At 36.6% G+C, this 21,341-nt stretch overlaps 1 protein-coding gene and 1 pseudogene across 1 annotated transcript in view; one reads left to right on the top strand and one right to left on the bottom strand.

Annotated features, from left to right (window-relative positions):
* The window catches only part of LOC126878062 (uncharacterized), a 246,413-nt gene that overhangs the window by 79,685 nt on the left and 145,387 nt on the right, over positions 1–21,341 (bottom strand). The window lies entirely within an intron of this gene.
* Positions 2,674–12,984, top strand: LOC126878070 (uncharacterized; annotated as a pseudogene).

Here is a 21,341-nt window from a genome sequence, read left to right as displayed (position 1 = left end):
TATAACATTTTGTTTACAATGTACTTGCTAAATTTATATCGATCATTACACGTGTATCTTCTTTAATTCCTCCGTTTTTATTTCCAATTTCCTCGTATTTAAACGATCATCCAATCGATAATCCCACGATTACATGTTCATGGAAAACACCGGTACAGTCACCATCCCGCCACAGGAAACTGAACAAACACTCACAGTAGCCAACCACGAATCCACTAAACCATAACCAATCAAATTATAATGCAAAATATATTTGCCTCTTCGACCATAAACCTACATTCGCTTAATTCTTCACCACGCATCGACAGAATCTACCAAATCGACCTCCATCCCCCGTTTCTCAAAATTAATCAACGTGTACGTTGATGCTAATGGACCCGCCAAACTCGTCCTCTTTTGACTCGTTAACTTCCATACACGCACGTCGCGGATTCAGAGATCGCGTTATAACAACCAAGCGAGATGAGAAGAGAAGAGCGAGAGAACGGAGCGCATACGAGTCTCCCTGATGAAACGGAATCTCATCAAAATGGACGTGGATGCGTCGGGCATTGATTTCCACGTCCCCAGACTTCACTTGCTTCAGCCACGCTTGGCATCAAGCTTGTTACCGGGGCTTTTCCAGGATCGGCGCGTATCACGCTCGCATACGTGCATAATTAACGAGACGTGCCACGCGGCACGAACGAATTTTGACGTACAAATCCGCAGCGACACGGATCAGGCTAACGACGATACGCGCGTACCCTCCCAGCCCTGCAACTTTTCGAAACGCTACCGCAACATGAACTGCCTAACACGGGCACTGCGGCCAACCGCACTGCCATCGGTTTTCGACGGTTCCCTCTTTAACGGGAACCCTAGGTGACCAGCTCCTGGTCCTTCCTTCTGCGTGTATACGCGTTGTTTCCATTCGATTACGAGCCCCTCCGACGCTTATCTACCCGCAGAATCCACCTACTCGCGTGGTTTAATCTCCACGCAGACTGCATATGCTGCAATAATTCAGCTTTCATGGATGAATGTTGCGTTGAATACGGGTTGGATAGATGTTGGATAGAACTTAGATACGCATATGCATTTCTGTGTTATGTATCTGCAGGGCGTGTGACCTGAGTGATTTAGTTAGGAATAGTATGTAACTGAAGATCGAGATAATGTCGATGATAGGGTATATGGCTAATGAATGAAGGAAGACTTGCAAATGCATGTGAAGATTTGAGATGAATGATGCCACATGAAAATTTGGGCAGCTACGGATGTACAAAGGTCACAAATCACATTTCCAATCTTCCTGTATTTAGTTCAATGTAACTAATACTAAATCGAAACTGTCGTTCCATTCGATCGAAAGAATTAAGTTCTAGTGCGAATATTTTTCTTGGGATAATCGATACCAAAAATACGCTAGTTCAAGAGAAATTACTCGAAATTACAAGAAGTAACGTAAGAGGAACTGTAATGCTTATGAATAACAGTACTTATCGTTGATTATTTCATACGATATTCAGACAGTCTTTCAATCCTTGACGTTGATCATGTCCAAGCATAAAGGCGACCATATCATAAGACTCGTTGCCAATGAATTTTTCACTGAATTATTACGGGAGCTAGCGAACGAGGCTGCTCGCAGATTAAACCGTGCAAAGCCGATTTCGATGAAAGGCACCTTCCTCTTATGCTAGTACGGCAGCCTGTTTTCGTAAAGGGGCGTAGAATACCCTGTGCCGTGAGTTTTATGGCGGTGGATAGACGCTACCTCGAACGAGAGGGTACTAACCTTCACCGGATAATAATTGGAGTACGTAAATTACGCGTAAATCGTCGGATTCATAGAGATCGTAACGACGAAACGATGTTCTAATGAATATGGGAAATGGGTGGCTGAACTGTTTACACGGGACAGGTTACCATTGCTTCAAGCGACAGACAGATACGCGTGAAAGCGAAATTTTAATAATGGGGGAAGGTTTTATGTGAGAACGAGTTCCGACTAGGTTTCGAAGTGTGATTTTCTTATGGAACTTTTAATGACTTTAATATTATTATGATGTCTTATAAATTATAGGAATCTACTGTTATTTCTAATTATTTCTTAAACCTCTACCTTTGTGCTTTAAAATGTTAATTTTATGTAATTAAACAATAAATGACTAATGGAAAACATAGACGAAGAAGATTTACATATATGTTGCAGAAAGGATATAAAAAGAAAGTACTTGCAAAAATGAGGTACCTCGAAAGAAATATGATTTAATGCAGTTACTTTTATACCGGGATATGATTTATGACGATAGCAATGGTAATGCGCAAGAATGATAATACAAGAAGTGGAAGAAAAAAGTGCACGTGCACGTTCCACATACATATGTAAAGGCAATATTATTCTCGTTTAAGATGAAATATAAGATCCAAAAGATACAACGTACATAAAGCTACACCTTTACGAAGAAATCGAGTACACTTTACACACATCATATTTGTAAAAATCCTAAGAATAAAACATCATACACTAAGGAAGAATTCGAAATTCTTCTCTTAACTCTAAAAACACCATAAGCATGAAATTCAAGTGAAATTAAAAGAAATTAATATTTAGATGAAATTTTAAATAAGAAGTTTAAGAGAAGCTGAAAGAAATTAATAACCTGGCCCGAAAATCAACCGATGAAAAATAGATTATCCCGTTTCCCCTATTTGGGAGAATAAAAATGTTTGCATAATACCACCAGCTCGCCCTCCTCTAACCACTGTCAAGCAAGATAAAATACACAACCGGCCAGCAAAATAAATCATTACGAGGGAGCTTGCGAAGCGCGATGACTTCGAACTTTACAAAGCAGCCTGGCCAGGATCCAACATTCATCTCGCTAAATTTATTTATCCGACAGGGCTATTTGTTACGCGTGGCGTGCCAATATCGGTTGCCTTGCAGGTTCATTAGTTCGAGATTCTCGACGAGTTCAGCCATCGACTTGGATGTTCGCGACGAAGAAACGACAGAATCTGATCACCAGAAAGTTCCAGTTGAAAATGTAAATAGCGCATTGTCGAGAGTTCCCCTCGCGACGAAGCTATTGTCCACGCTAGAAGGAAGTAACGTGGTAGTCGAACCTGGGGAAAAGTTTAATCGTTCTACCATGACGTGACGTCAGAGATAAGGAAAACTGAAAATGGTAGTCTCCGCAAACGCTCGCTGTTTGTTTCGTGCATACAGAATACGACAATTCAGTTGGATATGTATACATGTATAGGTATGTCGCTTTGTGTATCGTCGAATATTCAACTCTCATGATATTGCTTTTGCGTTTGACCTTTCTGTTTGAGAACGCTTTCTTCCCGTCTGTTGGCTCCGTGTTTATTGAAAAGTCATGTTATGAGAAGTATCTTAGTATGAGGCAAAAGGACAGTAAAAGGTATGTTTAAGTGTGCACGACTGTGTGTTTGAAGCTAGCCTTTGCAACATATTATTGTTTACAAATGTAAATCTCTATGGGGGATTTGATTTAAATATGTGGAAGCGAATGAAAAATGGAAAATAGAAAAAAATGTGTAGAAACAGCGATTGTATTAATAGGAAAATACTTTATTGGATATCAGAGGATAATGGATAAGGAGAGCTTAAGAAATAATAAACAAATTTTGTCTGTATATTTTTTCAGTTTACTTCAATTTTTATTTTATTTGTAAGGAATTAGAAAGGATAGGAGATAAGTGGATGAAAATACGAACTTCAGGTGCAATAAAGAAGAATTTAAGACAGAAGATAAGGAAGAAGTAACAGCGGAAACTTGATCGAAACAGAGTTACAAACAACATGTATAAAGGTATAGCAAAAAGGGCATGACCATTTAAAAGCTTTCAGAAGAAAATACGAAAAGAGAAGAAGACACGTATATAAGAGGCACGTTAAAAGAGATAGAGCAATGAAAAAAAAGAAAGTCAATTTACCTATCATTGGAACTCTTACTCGAATATTTTCCATTCGCAATCAAATCAGGGACTTCTCAACTTTCACGCTTTCAAACATTTTTCAACCTACATCGTCCTTCACCCAACCTCTTCACATAACTCCAATTTCCTATCAAACAAACTCTTTGCTTGTCCCGACTTCCAGAAAATTCTCGTCAAAATTTCAAATTCTTCAACGAACCCTCCGGAAATTAACTGCCCAAGATTAAGACCCTCTCACATAATAATTTACCAAGTAATTACATCAGTTAATTGGCAAGTTCTGGGTTATAAACTTCGATTGCATAAAGCTTTGACAATTTTATAATTTTATATTGCATACAACTGTAAAGGACTTGTGTAGAGGATGTTGAGATTTATTAGACGTTATTGCTCGTTGTTGAAACCGTCGAATATATTTAAAATAATCAAATAAATTATTATACAGACAATATTCGCTGAGACGCTCCTACAGTATATAAGTCGCAAAATAAGATCGCTGATAAATACTCAATAAATGCTCGATAGATACTCGTAGATACTGATCGATGACTGTTAGATAACTGTACTCTTTTCGGTTGCGTCCGTTTATTTATACTGGTCGGGGGAGAGTTAGAAAATCCAAATTTGTCTTCGTTCGACGATTGCACGTAACGGCGACATTATTTTGCCCGGTGTTTATTTATTATTACATTACGTGTTTCCTAACGATATTGATACTCCGAGGCAAAACAACATGATTCAAATTGTCCTGTAGCTCACGTGCCGCTACACAGCTATCAGTTATTTTTAATAATTTGTAAAGATTGTACATTTTTGACCGGTTAGGTATAACAAAATGTAAGGAATTAAGTCTGCAAGAACGCCTAGGTCTCCTTTTAGTCAACTGCTCCATCTAACTCGTTGGTATCGAAAAGTCAGGGTATGAGGATCTAGTAGATACGTAGCGATCAAACTCTACCCCTGGATTCGCGTCCCTACGGGTATGTCCTGCGGGTTTGCGGCGCCGTGGCAAGGATAATCGCGTGCTGGGCGATAACGACGTTATCGAGCCGGCGATTCGAAAGCCGCGACACAGGGTCGACGGTAACAATTAAGTGGTCCGATCAACCGATCTTCGCGGATACTGGCTAGGGTTGCTCGGGTTCTCTAAGCGCGAGAACCGTCGCAAAACGGATCGTAACGGGTCCGCGAATATCCCGTAGACGGTATACGGGTCAATGTCGGCTTCGTTTCGTACCTACGGACACTTAATTAATTCAGTTTGCGCCGGACTACCCGTTTGTAATGCGGGATAGGGGCGCCTAAGAACCCCGAGGCAGTAATTGATTCAAATGCTTCGAGGGTATTACGGTTGAGGAAGACGATGTGCCTGGATCTCAATATCGCCAGTTTGTCGACCGAAACCACCATCGTGTTAAGTGTGACTATCTTGTAACCTATGCGTTCTGTTTATGCGTTGGCGTGATTCAGATTCCATATGAATTATGAACGTTCCGATGATTATGCCAAAGTAATCAAACATATATACGAAAAGTATGATAAGTGGTGGTATCTTTTTCTCACAGAGAGAGGTCATTTGAAAATTTAAAATAATGTCGATTAGTCTCATTTAAATAAAATTCTCTTTCTATTTGACGCTAGGATTAAACACGTTTCCCATAAATATTTCGAAAATTTCAATTGTCTCTTAGATTTGCCATAACATAGCTTTTTTCTTTTTATAAAACTCTATTTATTCTTATAATACATGTAATATCATCTATTTTCTCCTAATTTGATCGTATCAAAAAATTAATCGATATGCTCTTGCATTCCTGATCAATATCAATAAGCCAGAATTCGGACCATAATAACTGGTTCGAAGGGAGGCACGAGATACCGTCGAGATAGGAAATTCGCATCAAAAGGGTCGTTACAAAGGGCTGAATCGTAACGCGCGTCCTGTAATACCGCATGATACATGAATTTAATTAAGCAATTATTCAGGACAGTCTGTCACATTAATCACCGTTTACATCTTCTTCTTCTCTCTGATTTGTCTCGTCCGTAATCTCTCCCAACGTTTCCCTTCGTCTTTCCACGATTTCATTGTACCGTAAAATTTCCACGACCACGCGAGGTATTCGTAAAAGTTCTGCACTTCAAACAACCCACCGACAACGCTCAGAGATGTTCATCCTAACAACGACTCTTTTCATCATGGAATTCCTTTATACCCCGGCCAACGGGGTGGAAATGGTTTTGCAATTGTACGTAGTAGTTTCCATGTAGCTATTTTATTTATCTCGTTAGTAGCTGTGTGATGAAAGAAATGCTGCGTTAGAAATTACCTTCTTTTTTTTTTTAATTTCAATTTAAAAGATTAAAGATAAAGAAGATTCATGGAATTTAATAAATTTAATTTTCTGCAAGTTATTTATTTCTTTATTTACTGAGAATGGAAAACTTTGTTAAAAACGAGAAGCTCATTCTGTATCTAATTTCCCAAGTACATTTTCCATCTTCTTATAACCTTGTTCAATTGTGCTTCTCTAATTATTCGCAAAAGCGTAGAGAACTCTCACTTCTAAGCAATGCACGACATTCATCAAATTTCATCATTCTCACACTCACTGTTGTTTCAATTCTTACAATTGCCTTGTCTCCACAACAACGAGTTACTCTGTTGAGCGTCATCAACATCTTTGTTCTAGCTTCCGTGACGCTTTCGTGAGAAAACGTAAAGAGAGGGAAAGGAAGGAGAAGAGAAAGGAGGGGAGGGATGGAAAAGGGTGATTCCAAGGGAAAGGCCGTGCTCAGTCCGAGAGAACTAATTTCATAGTTTTAAGGGCCACTGGAATTGAGCCGGTTCGGGTCATCGCTAATTGGGTGCTGTACTGGCTAGATTGCGGTCACCTTGTTAGAAACCTCGACGACTTCGCTGTGAAAATATATCTTCCTAGCGGAGAACGAATCTTCTCTCGTTTCAGCACGTGTATCGCATTTCTGGCGTGTGTATATTTGAGAAGAGACGTTTGAGTACCACGACGTTTGATAAACCAACTCGCTATCAGGCAATGCTTGACTAGACCAAAGTTGATGTTCCAACGTGAACACATCGTTCCGATTCGATTCACGAGAAGGCACAATAGTACACTGACTACATTTATAGTTATATTCCTTTCTTTCTGTAGCTAAGATAGCTACGTAATTTGTAATAAAATGTAAATAAATGAAAATTGTAATAAAAGTATACAAAGCTACAGAAAGCGCTGATAGAAATTTAGATTCAATATTTCCAACTTGAAAATTTAAAATCCCAAAAATGTTAAGTTTGAAATTCGAAATCTAAAGTTTGATGTTATCAAAAATCATCTTAGAATCGAACTGCCTTCAAATATAAAATTAGCTGGAATTTCACAGTACACAACATTCGTATAATACGATACCCGATAACAGTAGCCAATTTCATTTAGATTCTGCCAAAGAAACGTATTATATACATGTACAAATACCGATAAACTCGCCGCGCCCATAAAGCTCTCATTTTACGAGCGCAGTCGCTCGTTCAGCAAACATTTCGGTTTCCCTTAATTTAAGACCGTTCGACGAATGAAAACAAATTGGCGAGAATAGGAAAACGTTTTCAGTTGATTGCTGGAAATATCCGGGAAGCCACGAAAGGGATTCCTGTGAGGTACAAAGAGCATGCGGCTAAGGGAATAACCAGGGGACTTCTGAAAACGGTGATCACGTTTTTTTAATTAAACCGAAAGTTAGACCCCCGTAGAGAGGAATCCCCCCGGACAATCGAGACGGCCGGTTTAATCACGACGTAATAATGACGGCAAATAAATTAAACTGGACCGTAACGCTGTCCGCTCGAACAGCCCCTCGAAGAAAGATCGCGTGCCGGAAACAAAAGACAGAACGATTCAATAAACTTCGACGACACGGGGATTCCATGAACGCTGAGATTAAGTTTACTAGTATCTGAAGATTTGACGAGCATTCCAGTGAGAATCTCAAGTAATTGTTTATTCAGAAATTTGGCAGTTTCGCGATTTAAATCTCGAAATATTGTTTTCACGACTTTAATCATTTATTTTTAAATAACTGATTTCATTTATAATTTTTAAAATCGCTGGAAAAATAGAGATTCTTGTGATTCAATCATTGAACCGTGGATTCAATGATTCAGAGATTGTACAAGACGATTAATGTTATAACCAAATATCAACAATCATTTTAACTGCCTATGCACGATATGAAAGTATTCAACATTAATAATTAAAAATAATTAATGGTTAAAAATATTTTTAACAATTACACGAGTCAAATGTTAAAAGCGTGGGAATATCGTTAAATGAATTAATCCCTTCACTATCATTGTCAGAAATACCACAATAGTATCGACTATTAATCTTGGCCACATTTATATCTGCTTATGGTCTTCTGCCGAGTTAGATAAACACTTATCGAGACCGGATTGCCGATAACCCAACGTTCATAGTGGATGGTTGGGGTTTATCGCGTACCCCTCATAAATCCGCATTATCGTTGGTAAACGGACGCAGTTATGACTTTCGTAGAAATTGTAAACAGTTACTCGAGCGGAAATAAATGTGGTTTCTGCATTTCTCTGTATACAATGAGACTGAAGATCTTGCAGAATCATCTCACAAACAGAGATTAAAGACTTAACTTAACGAGTTTGAATGCTTGAATTATGAATATCGATTTCTTGCGAAAGTTATTGCTTTTATCCAACTAATCTGTCACTGGAATTACGATAACTGACCTTCCAATTTATCTGATAAAATTCCACGTTTGAATGAAATTTAACTGTCTTGTCAAGTTGTGTTGAAGTGGAAGTCATTAATCTATAATTATAACGAGACTTTTTTACTGTACAAAACATATGTTTACTGTAAGTATGATCGAAATTTCCAATAATTATTATCATCGACAAAAATAATAATTCTTTTACAATTTATTTGTTGGACCCAAATGATCTTTCCATAATAACGTTACCAGATAAAATAGAAATTATTCAATGATAATGCACACAGCCCGCTCCAGAGTCATAAAGTTTCAAATACATAGTACTATCAGCAGAAATAAATAATAATTTGTTTCCAATTTATATTTTCGATTAAAATGTATTTTTATAAAGCATCACTAAATAAAATATTAATATATTCGATCATATTCCATATATCCCATCACATCATCATCCTATGCAAACAACAAACGTACCACGCTCAGAATCGTCCATCATCTCCATTTATACTTCCTGTACCTATACGCACACACACTCGCCATTTCAATTGCATTCGCCGATTCCCCAACGCCCAGTTTCCAGCAGTGAATTAAATTCCATCAGTGCAAACAGCTCGATTTCGCGCCGCAATTCTCAAGAAGTCGCGCGGCCGAAACAGAGAGAAGACAAATCTGCTTTGCAGAGACACGTGTACATAAATAGGAGGGTCGGTAAACAGTTCGGTCACGGGTATTTAAGCACGAGCACGCGTTTACAGACTGCACGCCGATATATGTTTGTATGCGTTCGACGTCGACAAACCCCCCATGAGCAATACGTTGTAGATAACGAACTGAAATCCCGTCAGAATCCACGTTTACGGTTTCAATATACTCGAAACAGTTCGCGTGGAGACACAGCCGCGTGTGAATCCCTTCGAGCCGAATTGAAAATGTTCCACGCCCGTGATATACTTCCGATGCTGATTTGCACGATGTGTTTGATATCCTATTGTGCGTCCTGCTCCCCGGATATTGGACAGCCGCTGGACTTGAGTTAGGTAGTGCTATGTTTACATCGATTCGATGTTGATTTAAGTAGAAAATAATATGGTGATGAGACGTTGAAGTGAACAGTGTGACACAGAAGCCAGAGTGTTTTAGAATTGATATATCGTATAACTAAAAAAGAAGGTACAATGTGGAAAAATAGGTTGGAAGTGTGGAAGAAGACGTTTTTGTGCGAAGCTTTATTTTCAGACAAATTGATGTTAACAATTCGTTGTGTTGATTGTACTTTTTTACAATTAGAGTCATTTTTGTTGCATTTATCTAATTTTACTAATGATAAGATAGAATTTACATCTACTTCGTTATTCATTCTTTAATATGTAATGTTAAAAGTTTAATGTTATCATCTGAAATAATAATGCAGACACATTGTACTAACATGTAAAAGTATACGTGTTTGTCGATTTTCAATATCGATTTATTTGAAAATAAAGCTTATATCTGAAACTTGTATCTCATTGCTGTATATGAAAAAATATCACCCTCCATTTTCAACTTACTTTTCCATGTAGGTTTACCTTCGTTCATGTTCCATCACTAATTTAAGGATACCTTGTACAATGAAATTATAAAATTGATAAAGCATTAACAATTCTTTGATGCTAATTACTGCAAGACAAAAAATTCACGTTTTATTCCTTTTATTGTTACAATTGAAAATAAAAATCGCAAGCAGATTTGTAGTTTGCATAAATAAAACAATATCTAATATTACAATCATACGAGATTTATCAAGATTTTATATTTTATTCTCATCAAGATCTGGCTATTATTTTCACTATACGTTCACAGGCTCTAGAAATCTCCATTTAACGGAAGTAAAGGAAACCTGCACCAACATATCACAAACTGCTAATTATTAAACATCTACGCGGTAAATATCAAAACCATAAACTTAGTGGTTTTTGCAATATCGATCGCATTGTATGATTACACGATCCTTCGATTATTTTAAGTAACATGTTTGCGAACGTACATATAAACGAAACAGACTCGTGTTCGCATAATCGTATGCATAAGACCCGTTCATTTGAAACTTGACAAATGATACCGAGTTACGTTTCGTATGATAACCATGAACATGACACATCTATGTCGACACCCGTAAATTCGGAAACGTTAATTCAACGGATCGTGAGCTTGCACTCACTGCAGCCGATATTTGTCAATATTGGATCATTACGCATAATCGTACGCATTAATTTTCAGACCTGTATGCATATTGCATACGCATGAATCTAATTCGAATTAACGCGCACTGTCGCGTGGCAAATGGATCCAAAATAAAATAAAACGTTTCTGTAAAAAAAATAGAAACACAGCCAAACGATAATTGTTGATAAACGAATTGTCAAGAAATTATAGGCTGAGAGAGAAAAGATGTGGAATTTCTATGCTAGTTTGCAGGAGAATGGTATTTCGCTGCTGGCACGCCGGTAAATGTAAGCCTAAGTAGATGCGGACGATTCCTGGTCAGACAGACGTCGCCCAACGCGTTTACGGTGAAATTCACTGCGCTCAGTTACAGGAACGATATTCCTACCGTTTTTAACATCGATGGAAATGTCAATGGGAATGATATCGTTGCAACCTGGCAGCTTCAGGGATCGAAAAAGAGATGAGGTAAATATCTTATTTAGTACTAGAATTACTCAGTATAAAATTTGTACGAATAGAATGGAAATGAAAAAATATTTGATGAAAGAAAAAAATAAAATCCTTCCAATCCTCAAAATACACTATTATGATCTTATAAAATTTCAATGAAAAATTATAAAATATTCGTAAAATTTCTATAACTTTTCATGCTAATCAGTCGTGACAATTCTAATGTTAAGCATTATCCGATGAAAGATAAAATAATCGATCTTGAATTCTCCAACTTTTTATAATTCTAATGATAAGCTTCCTCTTTGATGAAAAGCAAATAAATTGATTCTAAATTCTCCGACTTTAAAATGTTAAAGAACCCTGAAGTTTAAAATAACCGTACCTTGATCTTTCGCGAGCTTACTCAAAGTGTTCTATACTCGAGCAAGCGAGTGGGATAAACTTTAAAGAAAATATTTTCCATAAAGACAGCCTAGACCTCTGCGAACCTTGACACGTGAATCGATAAAACTAATATTTTCAATGGCGTGTTATCGGAATGTCGTCACTAAACGAGTTGGTAGGTGTTCGATCTGTTAATAGCTTCATAACCCATAACACTAACCTGTTTGATCCTTTATATTCTTTTTTTTTGTGTTTGTCTCGGAGAATAAAGCAAATAACTTTCTGTTTATGGTTCGATAATCAGGCTGGCGTTAAATTTGTTAAAAATTTTCAAAATTTTCTATTCCCAGGGCCTTTTCGTCACGTAATAGACTTCGTATCGTACGATACGGTTCTTGGGATGCTGGTCTGTTACGAGTCGACGCATCACCAGGGATACAAGTTTGTCATGATTTGGTCCCGGGAGAGAAGCCTGCCTTTGCCGATCTTGAAGGAGCTCAGGTCCAAAATGGGAGCATACATTAATCAAGGCAGAATTCGGATGGTAGATCACGGAGACTGTTAAACAAACCGTAAATTTGCACGCAACACTGCGTCTCAACATACTTAGTGCGTTGATAATTTAATTTTCTTACTAATTGACTGATATTTCGTGGAAGAGATTGAACTTTTTTCGCGTTGATAGCATTAAGAAGTCAATTGTAATGACATCCAAGGTCAACCAAAATTAACAAAAGACATTCGATCGTGCGTAAACCAATAGCGCAAATAATAGAATAATTCTGTATAATTCTTATGTACGAGATACTTGTTTATAAGAATCAAATCATATAGAATAGCAACTAATACAAATAAGAATAATAATTTTAGATTTGTAATTGTGCGATATAAATTTACAGACAGCACTCCCGGAGAATGAATGATTCAAGAAGGGTGACGCAGAATTTACTCGTTGAGCTCATGAAATATTCGGGTAACAACCAACTGAGCCAAGAGCATCAACACCTGCGGTCGGAATGGTATCTTGAAATACTTGGCTATACCATTGCGGCTGGAGTTTCAGCCATGACGCGAATCACCAATAAAACTGTCATAAACGATGTATTCCGTGGGGAAATAAGATACTGCGTTGAATATTTCGTAATCGAATAATGATATAGCGCACGTCATATAAATTCTAGAATATAAACAGATTAAATAAAAAAAATTTTTAATTAGAGGAAAATAATATTCCGAATTTTTTATTATTAACAAATTCATGTAGAATTTTAGAGGTGATGATAAAAAATTATACTGTATTTCCCTACTATGTACAAACTGTAATCTATGACTTTCTTATTCGAACAGTAACATCATTAGTGTTCAATAACAATATATAAATCGACGGTAAATAATCTTCTGTTGGAAGAAATTATTATTTAAATTATTCATATTAACCTCATTTATGTTTACATTTTCTCATATTTCTTATACATTCTGTAACGAATCACTCGTTTCCCCTGCTGCTTTAAACAAATATTTTAAGGGTGTTCCTTCAATTTACAAATATTCCATAAAAAGAAAAAACCTATTAATCATCAAAAATTCACTCTAAAATAGTTAACAAAGTTTGTCGAACCCGTAAACGGAAGGAATAGACAAATAACATCGTGCAATTTACACGAACGATAGATCTACGCATTTGCACGGTAACTTTGAAATATACCGCCGTGTTACGTGCATTTTGGTCAGTCCGTTAATTGAACATGATTAGAACTATCGCTGGAACTACCGTTCGCTGTAGCTACGAAAATGGGCACGGAAACACGGTGTAAAATATCGAGTGCCTGGAATGCGCTAGTAAACTCGAAGATCGAGTATTTCGCTATGTTTAATGCTATACCCCGCGAACAGCTCGAATTGTTCAACTATTTTCCAACTTTCCCTCTCTACCTCAGTCCCTGTTCACTTCTATTCCGCTTCTCTCTGTCCTTCTTTGATGCCATTTCAAAGCGACCTGCAGATTTTCAGCACAAAACCCGGCTATAAATCCCGCGTATCACAATGACCGTGTCTGTAATAAATATTGCAGGCCAAACACCTAATGGGGAACGCCATTTCGGCGCGGACTTCGATGATATTGTTTATGGAGACTACGTACGGGAACGCGATATAATGGAAATTCCGGCGTCCGGCCGAGTATTTATGGGACACCGTCATGTGCTACCCATTGCCGTATAACGAGTCCCTACTGCTTTCTCATGGTATATAGGCCACGTGACCATCCCACAGGGACAACTACTGCACGCTCTTCTCTCTTCCCTTTCTGCTTTCTGTTTCTTCCTCTCTTGCTTTATACCGTTTTTTCCTGCCTTTTGATGTCACCCTTGGTTTCGTAAAATGATTATGAATGAGTGTGGCTTCGGCTGTTTGATGCATGTTTCTGATAAACTAGCTTTGCATTTGCGTATTAGTATTTAGATTTAGATATTCTAAACACGTTCTGTATATTATAGACATGTGTAGCGTAATCAAGGGTTTTTAAAGTAAGGTCGAGTATAATATTCGAGGTAGATCCTACTTGATGAGTTATTGCTAGTTTCATTACTGTAGCTAAGCTGTGAACGTTTGTGCAAATAAGTACAGATTTGTTTCATTCTTTAAATATTACATTGAATATTTTTCATATTCTTGCGGAATATACGTATTCTGCGTACCCTTTCATATTTAAATTTCTCAAAAATATACAAATATCTTCTCCAGAGAATAGCAATATCTATGTATAAGGTTTCTTTTAAATTCAGGCAATATTTTGCTATTGCAACTTCCAAGAATTATTTGACGACTGATTCCTTTGGAGATTTATTTGGAGATTCGTGTAATTGTAAAACCAATTCAGAAAACCACACGGTATCGGAATATGAACAAACATATTCAGAAACAAAGTTCAACCAGTTTCAACTTTAATGGTCACCATATTAAACTCAACACGTTTCCTTAGACAAAACAACAGTTTCTTGCCCCGTTTGCAATTAAGTCGATTCTGAAGCTTGTATGTAAATTATTCGATGTGACATCATTGAATCATGTACTATACTATTAATGGTATGTTACCCCATATGGTGTAGATAACCGCATTTATATACGCTATAGAGATATATGTATATATAGGCCACGTGACCGCACCACAGGGACACCCATTAAACCGACCCCACGGATCATGATGTCCCATGAACATCACTTGAGGGATTCCAGATTGTCTCGTTCACAAAAGAGACACAGGTGACGGCGATCAGGGTTTTTAAGGGGCGTTACTGTCCTTTAACTGTTTGGATATATTGTTAAATTATTCACCATTTCGATTAATTTTATCAATTAATTTTACACGAATCTCCAAATTAATCTCCAAAGGAATCAGTCGTCAAGTAATTCTTGGAAGTCGTAATAGCAAAATATTAAAATATTGCCTGAATTTAAAAGAAATCTTATACATGGATATTACTATTTGCTGGAAAAAATAGAAGATTGTATTGTTTTTGAGAAAAAGCATCGTTTAAATAAATTAGCAGACGTATCGTTTTTAATTTAAAACAACATCATTATTTTCGGAGAAAAATGCTTTTATAAAAACACAAAAGAAAGAAAATTATTCTTTTATAATTCTCCTAATTTTAATTACAAAACTTGATAACACGGAGTGTGTTATAATTTTATTGAAGCTTCACACGTTCACTTCCATATTTAACAGTAAAATAAACGACAAAGGATGACTAAACGTGTCGAGGTCAGGTCGAAACACGCCAAAAACATTTTCCACTTGGTCGCAATGTTATTCCCAAGAGTCATAAACAGCGCAAAAGCTTTTTCGCGCACTTAAAAGAACTTCATTCACTTTGCTACCACTGTACAACATGACCGAGTACCTCGATTTAATAATAATATTTATCACTTCAGTTATTACTACAGAGAATACAAATTTAGCTTTTGTAATCTGTTCTTTGTTTTCTCCAATTAACTAGTTAGCGTTTATTAGTTTTCATGAGAACTTATTAATTCGTGTTAGTCCTGACCTTAAAAATCATTGATAAAACTATGGCGATTCTAAGTAGATCTGGTATCGTCAAAAATAAACAAGATAATATAAACATTTCTCATTTTGAAGCGTTCAGAAATCTGACAATTTTTTGCTTGAAATATTTTTTGAAGAGAAAAAGAGAGAATAAAATTTGTCCATTTGGTTCAGACTTCGTTTGAGAAAAAATCAAACGTAAAAATTCTTCGAGCACAATGCGCTTGTTAACTAACTTCCAAGTGAACTGTGACAATCAACGGGTTATCGACTGCAATTTCAAACTTGATATTTTCCAAACCGAAGCGTGAAATAAAGAAACGTCTAGAATACTTTTTAATTGATTCTACTACTCTCTGAGATATCTTTCTGAGCCATAGAACATTACAGAAAATTAATAAACGTATCTCAACGATACAAGTTAAATATCCACATTACAAATTTCCACCGATGTCATGTAAAATTGCTTTCACAAGATACACGATACGTACGGAACGATACAAAGGCATTTAATTATAAATCGTTTCTCGAATGTCAAAGGTAGCCTACCTGAACGTGCCACAAATACTTGCGCTCCGTACACGAGATAAATTGGACTTCCTGTGAGGATATTGGGATATCGGATAATTAAATTTTACACGTTGTAACATAAAGCATGCCCGTGTCGATTCCCTACGGATGCATCGAGTATTACGTAAAAGATATCGGTGTTCTTTTCAATGTAATTTTAATTACAGTTACATTATATTATCGTTCTTTCATCGACGACGTTCGGCGTCTATCCTGAATCGAAAACCCGTAGATTAAACGAATGAAAAGAATGTCTGGACAGAGAAGGAGGTTACATTAATTTGCAAGAGAGCACCGAATTTTCTCGAGCATTCTTTCTTTCAAAGACAGCCACCCTCTTTAGCGTACGCCGATAATCTTGTCAAAGAAAGGAGACTCTCGAATACAACAGATTTATATCGTATACATGCTTCGTCTTATATGTAATACATAAGGTTATATGTACCATTTACCAGCCCTTCGAAGGGCTCCATGAGTCGGCGATGCTCGAATCTTGGAAGGCTTTCGCGGATTAGCGACCAATTGCCGTTTTCTCCTCTTATTTCCGAGAAAGGTCCAGATTAATTCTCCCCAAGCTTGCTTTGGAATTGGCGTAGATGATATTAAGTTATTTTTACTTTTCGTGTCTGGTTAAATAAAGATAATGCGACGTACTGAAATCTTCTTTTATAGTGATAGTAATATAGTTGAGAAATTAGTATGATATTCACTAGAGATTAGTGGTTATGGCATTCAGTAGTCAGAAATATTAGTAGAATATTCACTTGTTGATGCTGAAGTGTTGTTTCGAATTCGAGCAAGAAACCGCAATTTCCAACATTTAATTTGCTATTTTGTTTCCTTCTTGTTGCAATTAAAATATACATGTCTCGCATAGAAGCCAACACTAGTTACATTTTCGATTTATTTCTGCGTACAGAATGCTGTAACACTATTTTGTAACACTCTGCATATGTATATGAACATGCTCCTCTAAATCTTAGAGTCACAGACATCACAGAATGTCAGTAAATTCATTTTAACACATTGCGGAAGACACAAATTCACGCCTTACATACTTCGTGCGGTATCTTATAAAAATGTTAACTACTGTTAAATAAAGCAGTAAAAAAAGCAATGGATGCTATAAACAAAATGTTATGAATTTGATTTTACATCGCATACTTAAAAACCGATATCAATATATTAGATATAATATTGATCGCTCGGAAAGTTCGTTCCGATTTTTAAGGAATTTAATAAAATAATAAATTTCGCTTAGTACCTCTGCTTCGGGGAAATTGTCTTCAAGTATATCACGATAAAAAACGTTACTAAAAGTATTTACTTTAAATGTGTTTATTGATTTTTAACAACATATTACACTCGTTAAATGCTGCTCGGAAAGTTCCTTCCGATTTTTAACTCTCTGGTCGACATAAAAAATCATATTGAAAAGTTCTTCGCCGAAAAACCTGAGAGATTCTACAACGATGGAATATTCAAACTGCGTGAAAGACGGTGAAGGATTGTAGAACAAAATGGCACCTATATAATTCGATAAATGTATATCGAATCGAAATGTAAATCGGATCGAACTTTCCGAGCGATCTTTTGAATCTTTTCAATCACTTAAAAAATACACGGGAATTCAGGCATATGTTTGTCGGAGCATACCATCCGCAATGTATTAACCGTATTTTCACATTAAAGATTTTCCTAATATGAGCTAACCAATTTCATCAAATTTAATTGAATTCTAAATCATACGCTCTCGTACTAAAATTAAAATATTGTTGGAAAATGGAGTCAATCAATTTGTATTCTAAGCGAATATATTATTAATGGCATTAACCATAATACCTTAAATTAAATATTAAATAAAAACTAACAAACTCGTGCACTTGGATAATATCTTCTATAGGTCCAATTACTGTGTTCGCTCAATAAGATTCTACACGATGTTCAAGAACGATAGGGCCAATTTAGCTGGATTTTTTCGCTAAGTCTCTAAGCTTGTATGCCGAACATCATTAACGTCGTGATTTTAGGATTCTATTTTCACGATCGAAGGGTGATATAGAAGCGTGTACAGCGAAGATAAGGGTGTGCCCACCAATGACGAAATATCGTTTACTGCAGTTCTCTCCATCCCGTCCCTTGCCCGACTTCCCATGGGATTACAGTCCCCTAAGCTACATTTACATATACAGCCAGAGTGCTACTCCAACTACCGGTCGGTAAAAGGAAAGAATTCAATAAAAGACGGGCGCCGGCCAGTTGTTTCAAGCTTCTAAGCTCAACTGTCTAAGATCATGGAACTTGGACCAAGATCGTGGGAGAAACTTGAAAAGTGTCTCTGAACCGTAAGTTTCAATGAATAATAGACATTTACTTAATTATTCAGTTATTTATACGTTAGTGCTTATTAGATTAATACCATTAAATTAATTATCATTTGATTAGTAAAGTTGTAAAAATACGAAAATAATGATTTGAAAAATATATTTTTTACAGAAAATTTGTTGGAAATTTGGGAACTTTATCTGTACGCGTGTACAGATTAAATTTTAATCATTAGTTACGTTAGACATAATACAATTTAAGTTCACAGTACCGTATTCGATGGCTTGGCCGGGTCTCTCTCCTACCACACTGTGAAAAGGTTAAGCGTGTTTTTATATTTTTGTTATACTTCCTCGTCTAATTACTGTAAACTTAAATTAAGTCATATAGAATTCAATGTAAAGTTCAGTCACTCTTTGTTAATCTACAAACATTCATTTCTAATCCTATACAATCACAAAAATTATTATGTAAAGAAGATTATGAATGTCTGTCATAACTGCCATGTTAGTAGAAACACGAGCGACTAACAGGAAGAAACGTTCGTCGCGTTAGATCGAAGGCCGTTCATTTCACTAGCGACAGTTTTCTGATTAAAATTTCGTTCCCCTTCTCATTTTTCTCAAATAATGTACGGTTATCGACTGGTGGCCAGGCAGACGAACGAAGCGACACCAAAAGAAAACAATAAAAATCCATCGAGCGGGGCTCACAGATGATACGTCGATACCTCGAAACCGTATTAGGTTCTGTCAGAGACCAATTTTAGTTCGTCAGGATGGCCGGTTGATTTTAATTTGACTGTCAAAGCTTCACAGCTCGAACATCTTCCCTTCCGCTTGACAAACGAGAAAATGGAACAACTGTCTTATTGTAAGTGGGGCGAAGAAATTGTAAAACTTGTTCGTTATGAAGCACACGAAATTTCAACGTGTGTAAACTTTAGTCGTGAATGTAGCACACGAAAACAATGGAAGAGTAACATTTATGTCACTTGACCTTATTCTTTTATCACAGCTGTGATTAGAATTTTACAAAACGATGTGGAAGGAAATGGTGCATTAAAAGCAATCACGAAATATAATCGATATATAAATGAATTATCAGTAAAGTTATACGATTAGATGAGAAGTAGTATATTGCAAATTTGTATTTTTATGAATATATACATAAGGCATTGTTTTATATTCTAAATACTATAAAGAGTATTATACCTGTGGGTGTTGTATATTTTTCTTTTTTTCGTGTGTGTGTGTGTGTATAAAATTGTACCAAAAATCATTGAAATATCTTAAATAACGTAAATAAAACGAAAATTCAATCCTGAGGCTACCTATAGTATCAAAACATCGTATACACAGGCAAGCTTAAAAGCATCGAATCTTCGTTCAAGTTAAAAGCCATCGAAGGAATAATTTAAGCGAGTGAGGGATTATTCTTGGAAGGCACATCGTTGCTCTCCCAAATCTGTAGGATCATAACAAATGGCTGGAAGCACCCTAATGGAAATAAAGAAGAAGAAGGTGTCGGTGTCGGTGCCCAAGCAACGATTCGTGGTGAAAAAAAGAGGAGAAAACAAGCAGGTACAAAAAGAAAGATCGAGAAACAGTGAATACAAGATAAAGGAGGAAAACGAAATAACAAATGAGAAAATAGGAAAAATAAAACTGAACCCGAAGAGGGAAAAAGGCGGAATAAGTAAACGAGGGATAGTGCGAAGAAAAATAGCGTTAAGGGAGTGCCAATGCGTATACTACAGTACTGCTACCGAAAACTTGCCCTAAATAAATATCCCTTACTTTTTTCCCTGATACATCTTATCTGTGACAAATGGCAGGTTTAGAGTGCACGTTAGAAGTTAATGAGAAACAATTTTGGTTCGCGTGTCGACGAATTACCGATTGCATTATATGGAAGATCATATGAGGAAAATATAGTGAGTTATATTGTTCATGTTTCACAGATGAATAGTTCTAAAATTGAATATGTCGTCAATCAATTTTATATTATCAATTTTTCTCTTTTTCGTTTGACTTTAATATTAGATATATGTGTATCTTTAACTTGCTTTACGAATATTCACGTGTTCCAAAACTCCTATAATCATGAAAGTGAAAGAAATCGTGTAACTCAATTCCACAGAAGATTCGAATAAATCAGTTAAATTAGACGAAAACACCATATAATTATATAGAATCACGTACAACAGTTCTGTAAACTGTATAGGAACACAATTAACAATCTGGTCACATCAAAATCGACCTTCGATTCTCCACGTATCTACGGTACATCCACTTTCGCTTAGATACGTTTTGTCACATTCAACAACCTGCCTACCAATCGTACGCCTACACCAGATAATCTTGACGTCTCGCGAACGCTTTCTAAACTACAACATATATACTGCAGCGACATATTTATGCACAATCCAGTGAAACAACTCCGAGCCACCGTATCACTCGAATAATCCACCAGCAGCTTATCGGCTCAACGTTAGCCTCCGCGTGTTTTAAAGCACCGAACGTTACCTGCCACCATCGTGTGTCTGTAGAAACGCAGACGTGAGTAAAGCGTTCGCTTAAGCTTAACTTATCAGTCGCGGCACGCAAGCATTCGTGACCGTGCCTCATGCAAATTC

This window comes from Bombus huntii, chromosome 2, assembly GCF_024542735.1.
Source record: "Bombus huntii isolate Logan2020A chromosome 2, iyBomHunt1.1, whole genome shotgun sequence".
Lineage (NCBI taxonomy): Eukaryota > Metazoa > Arthropoda > Insecta > Hymenoptera > Apidae > Bombus > Bombus huntii.
This window is presented reverse-complemented; position numbering and strand designations above follow the sequence as displayed.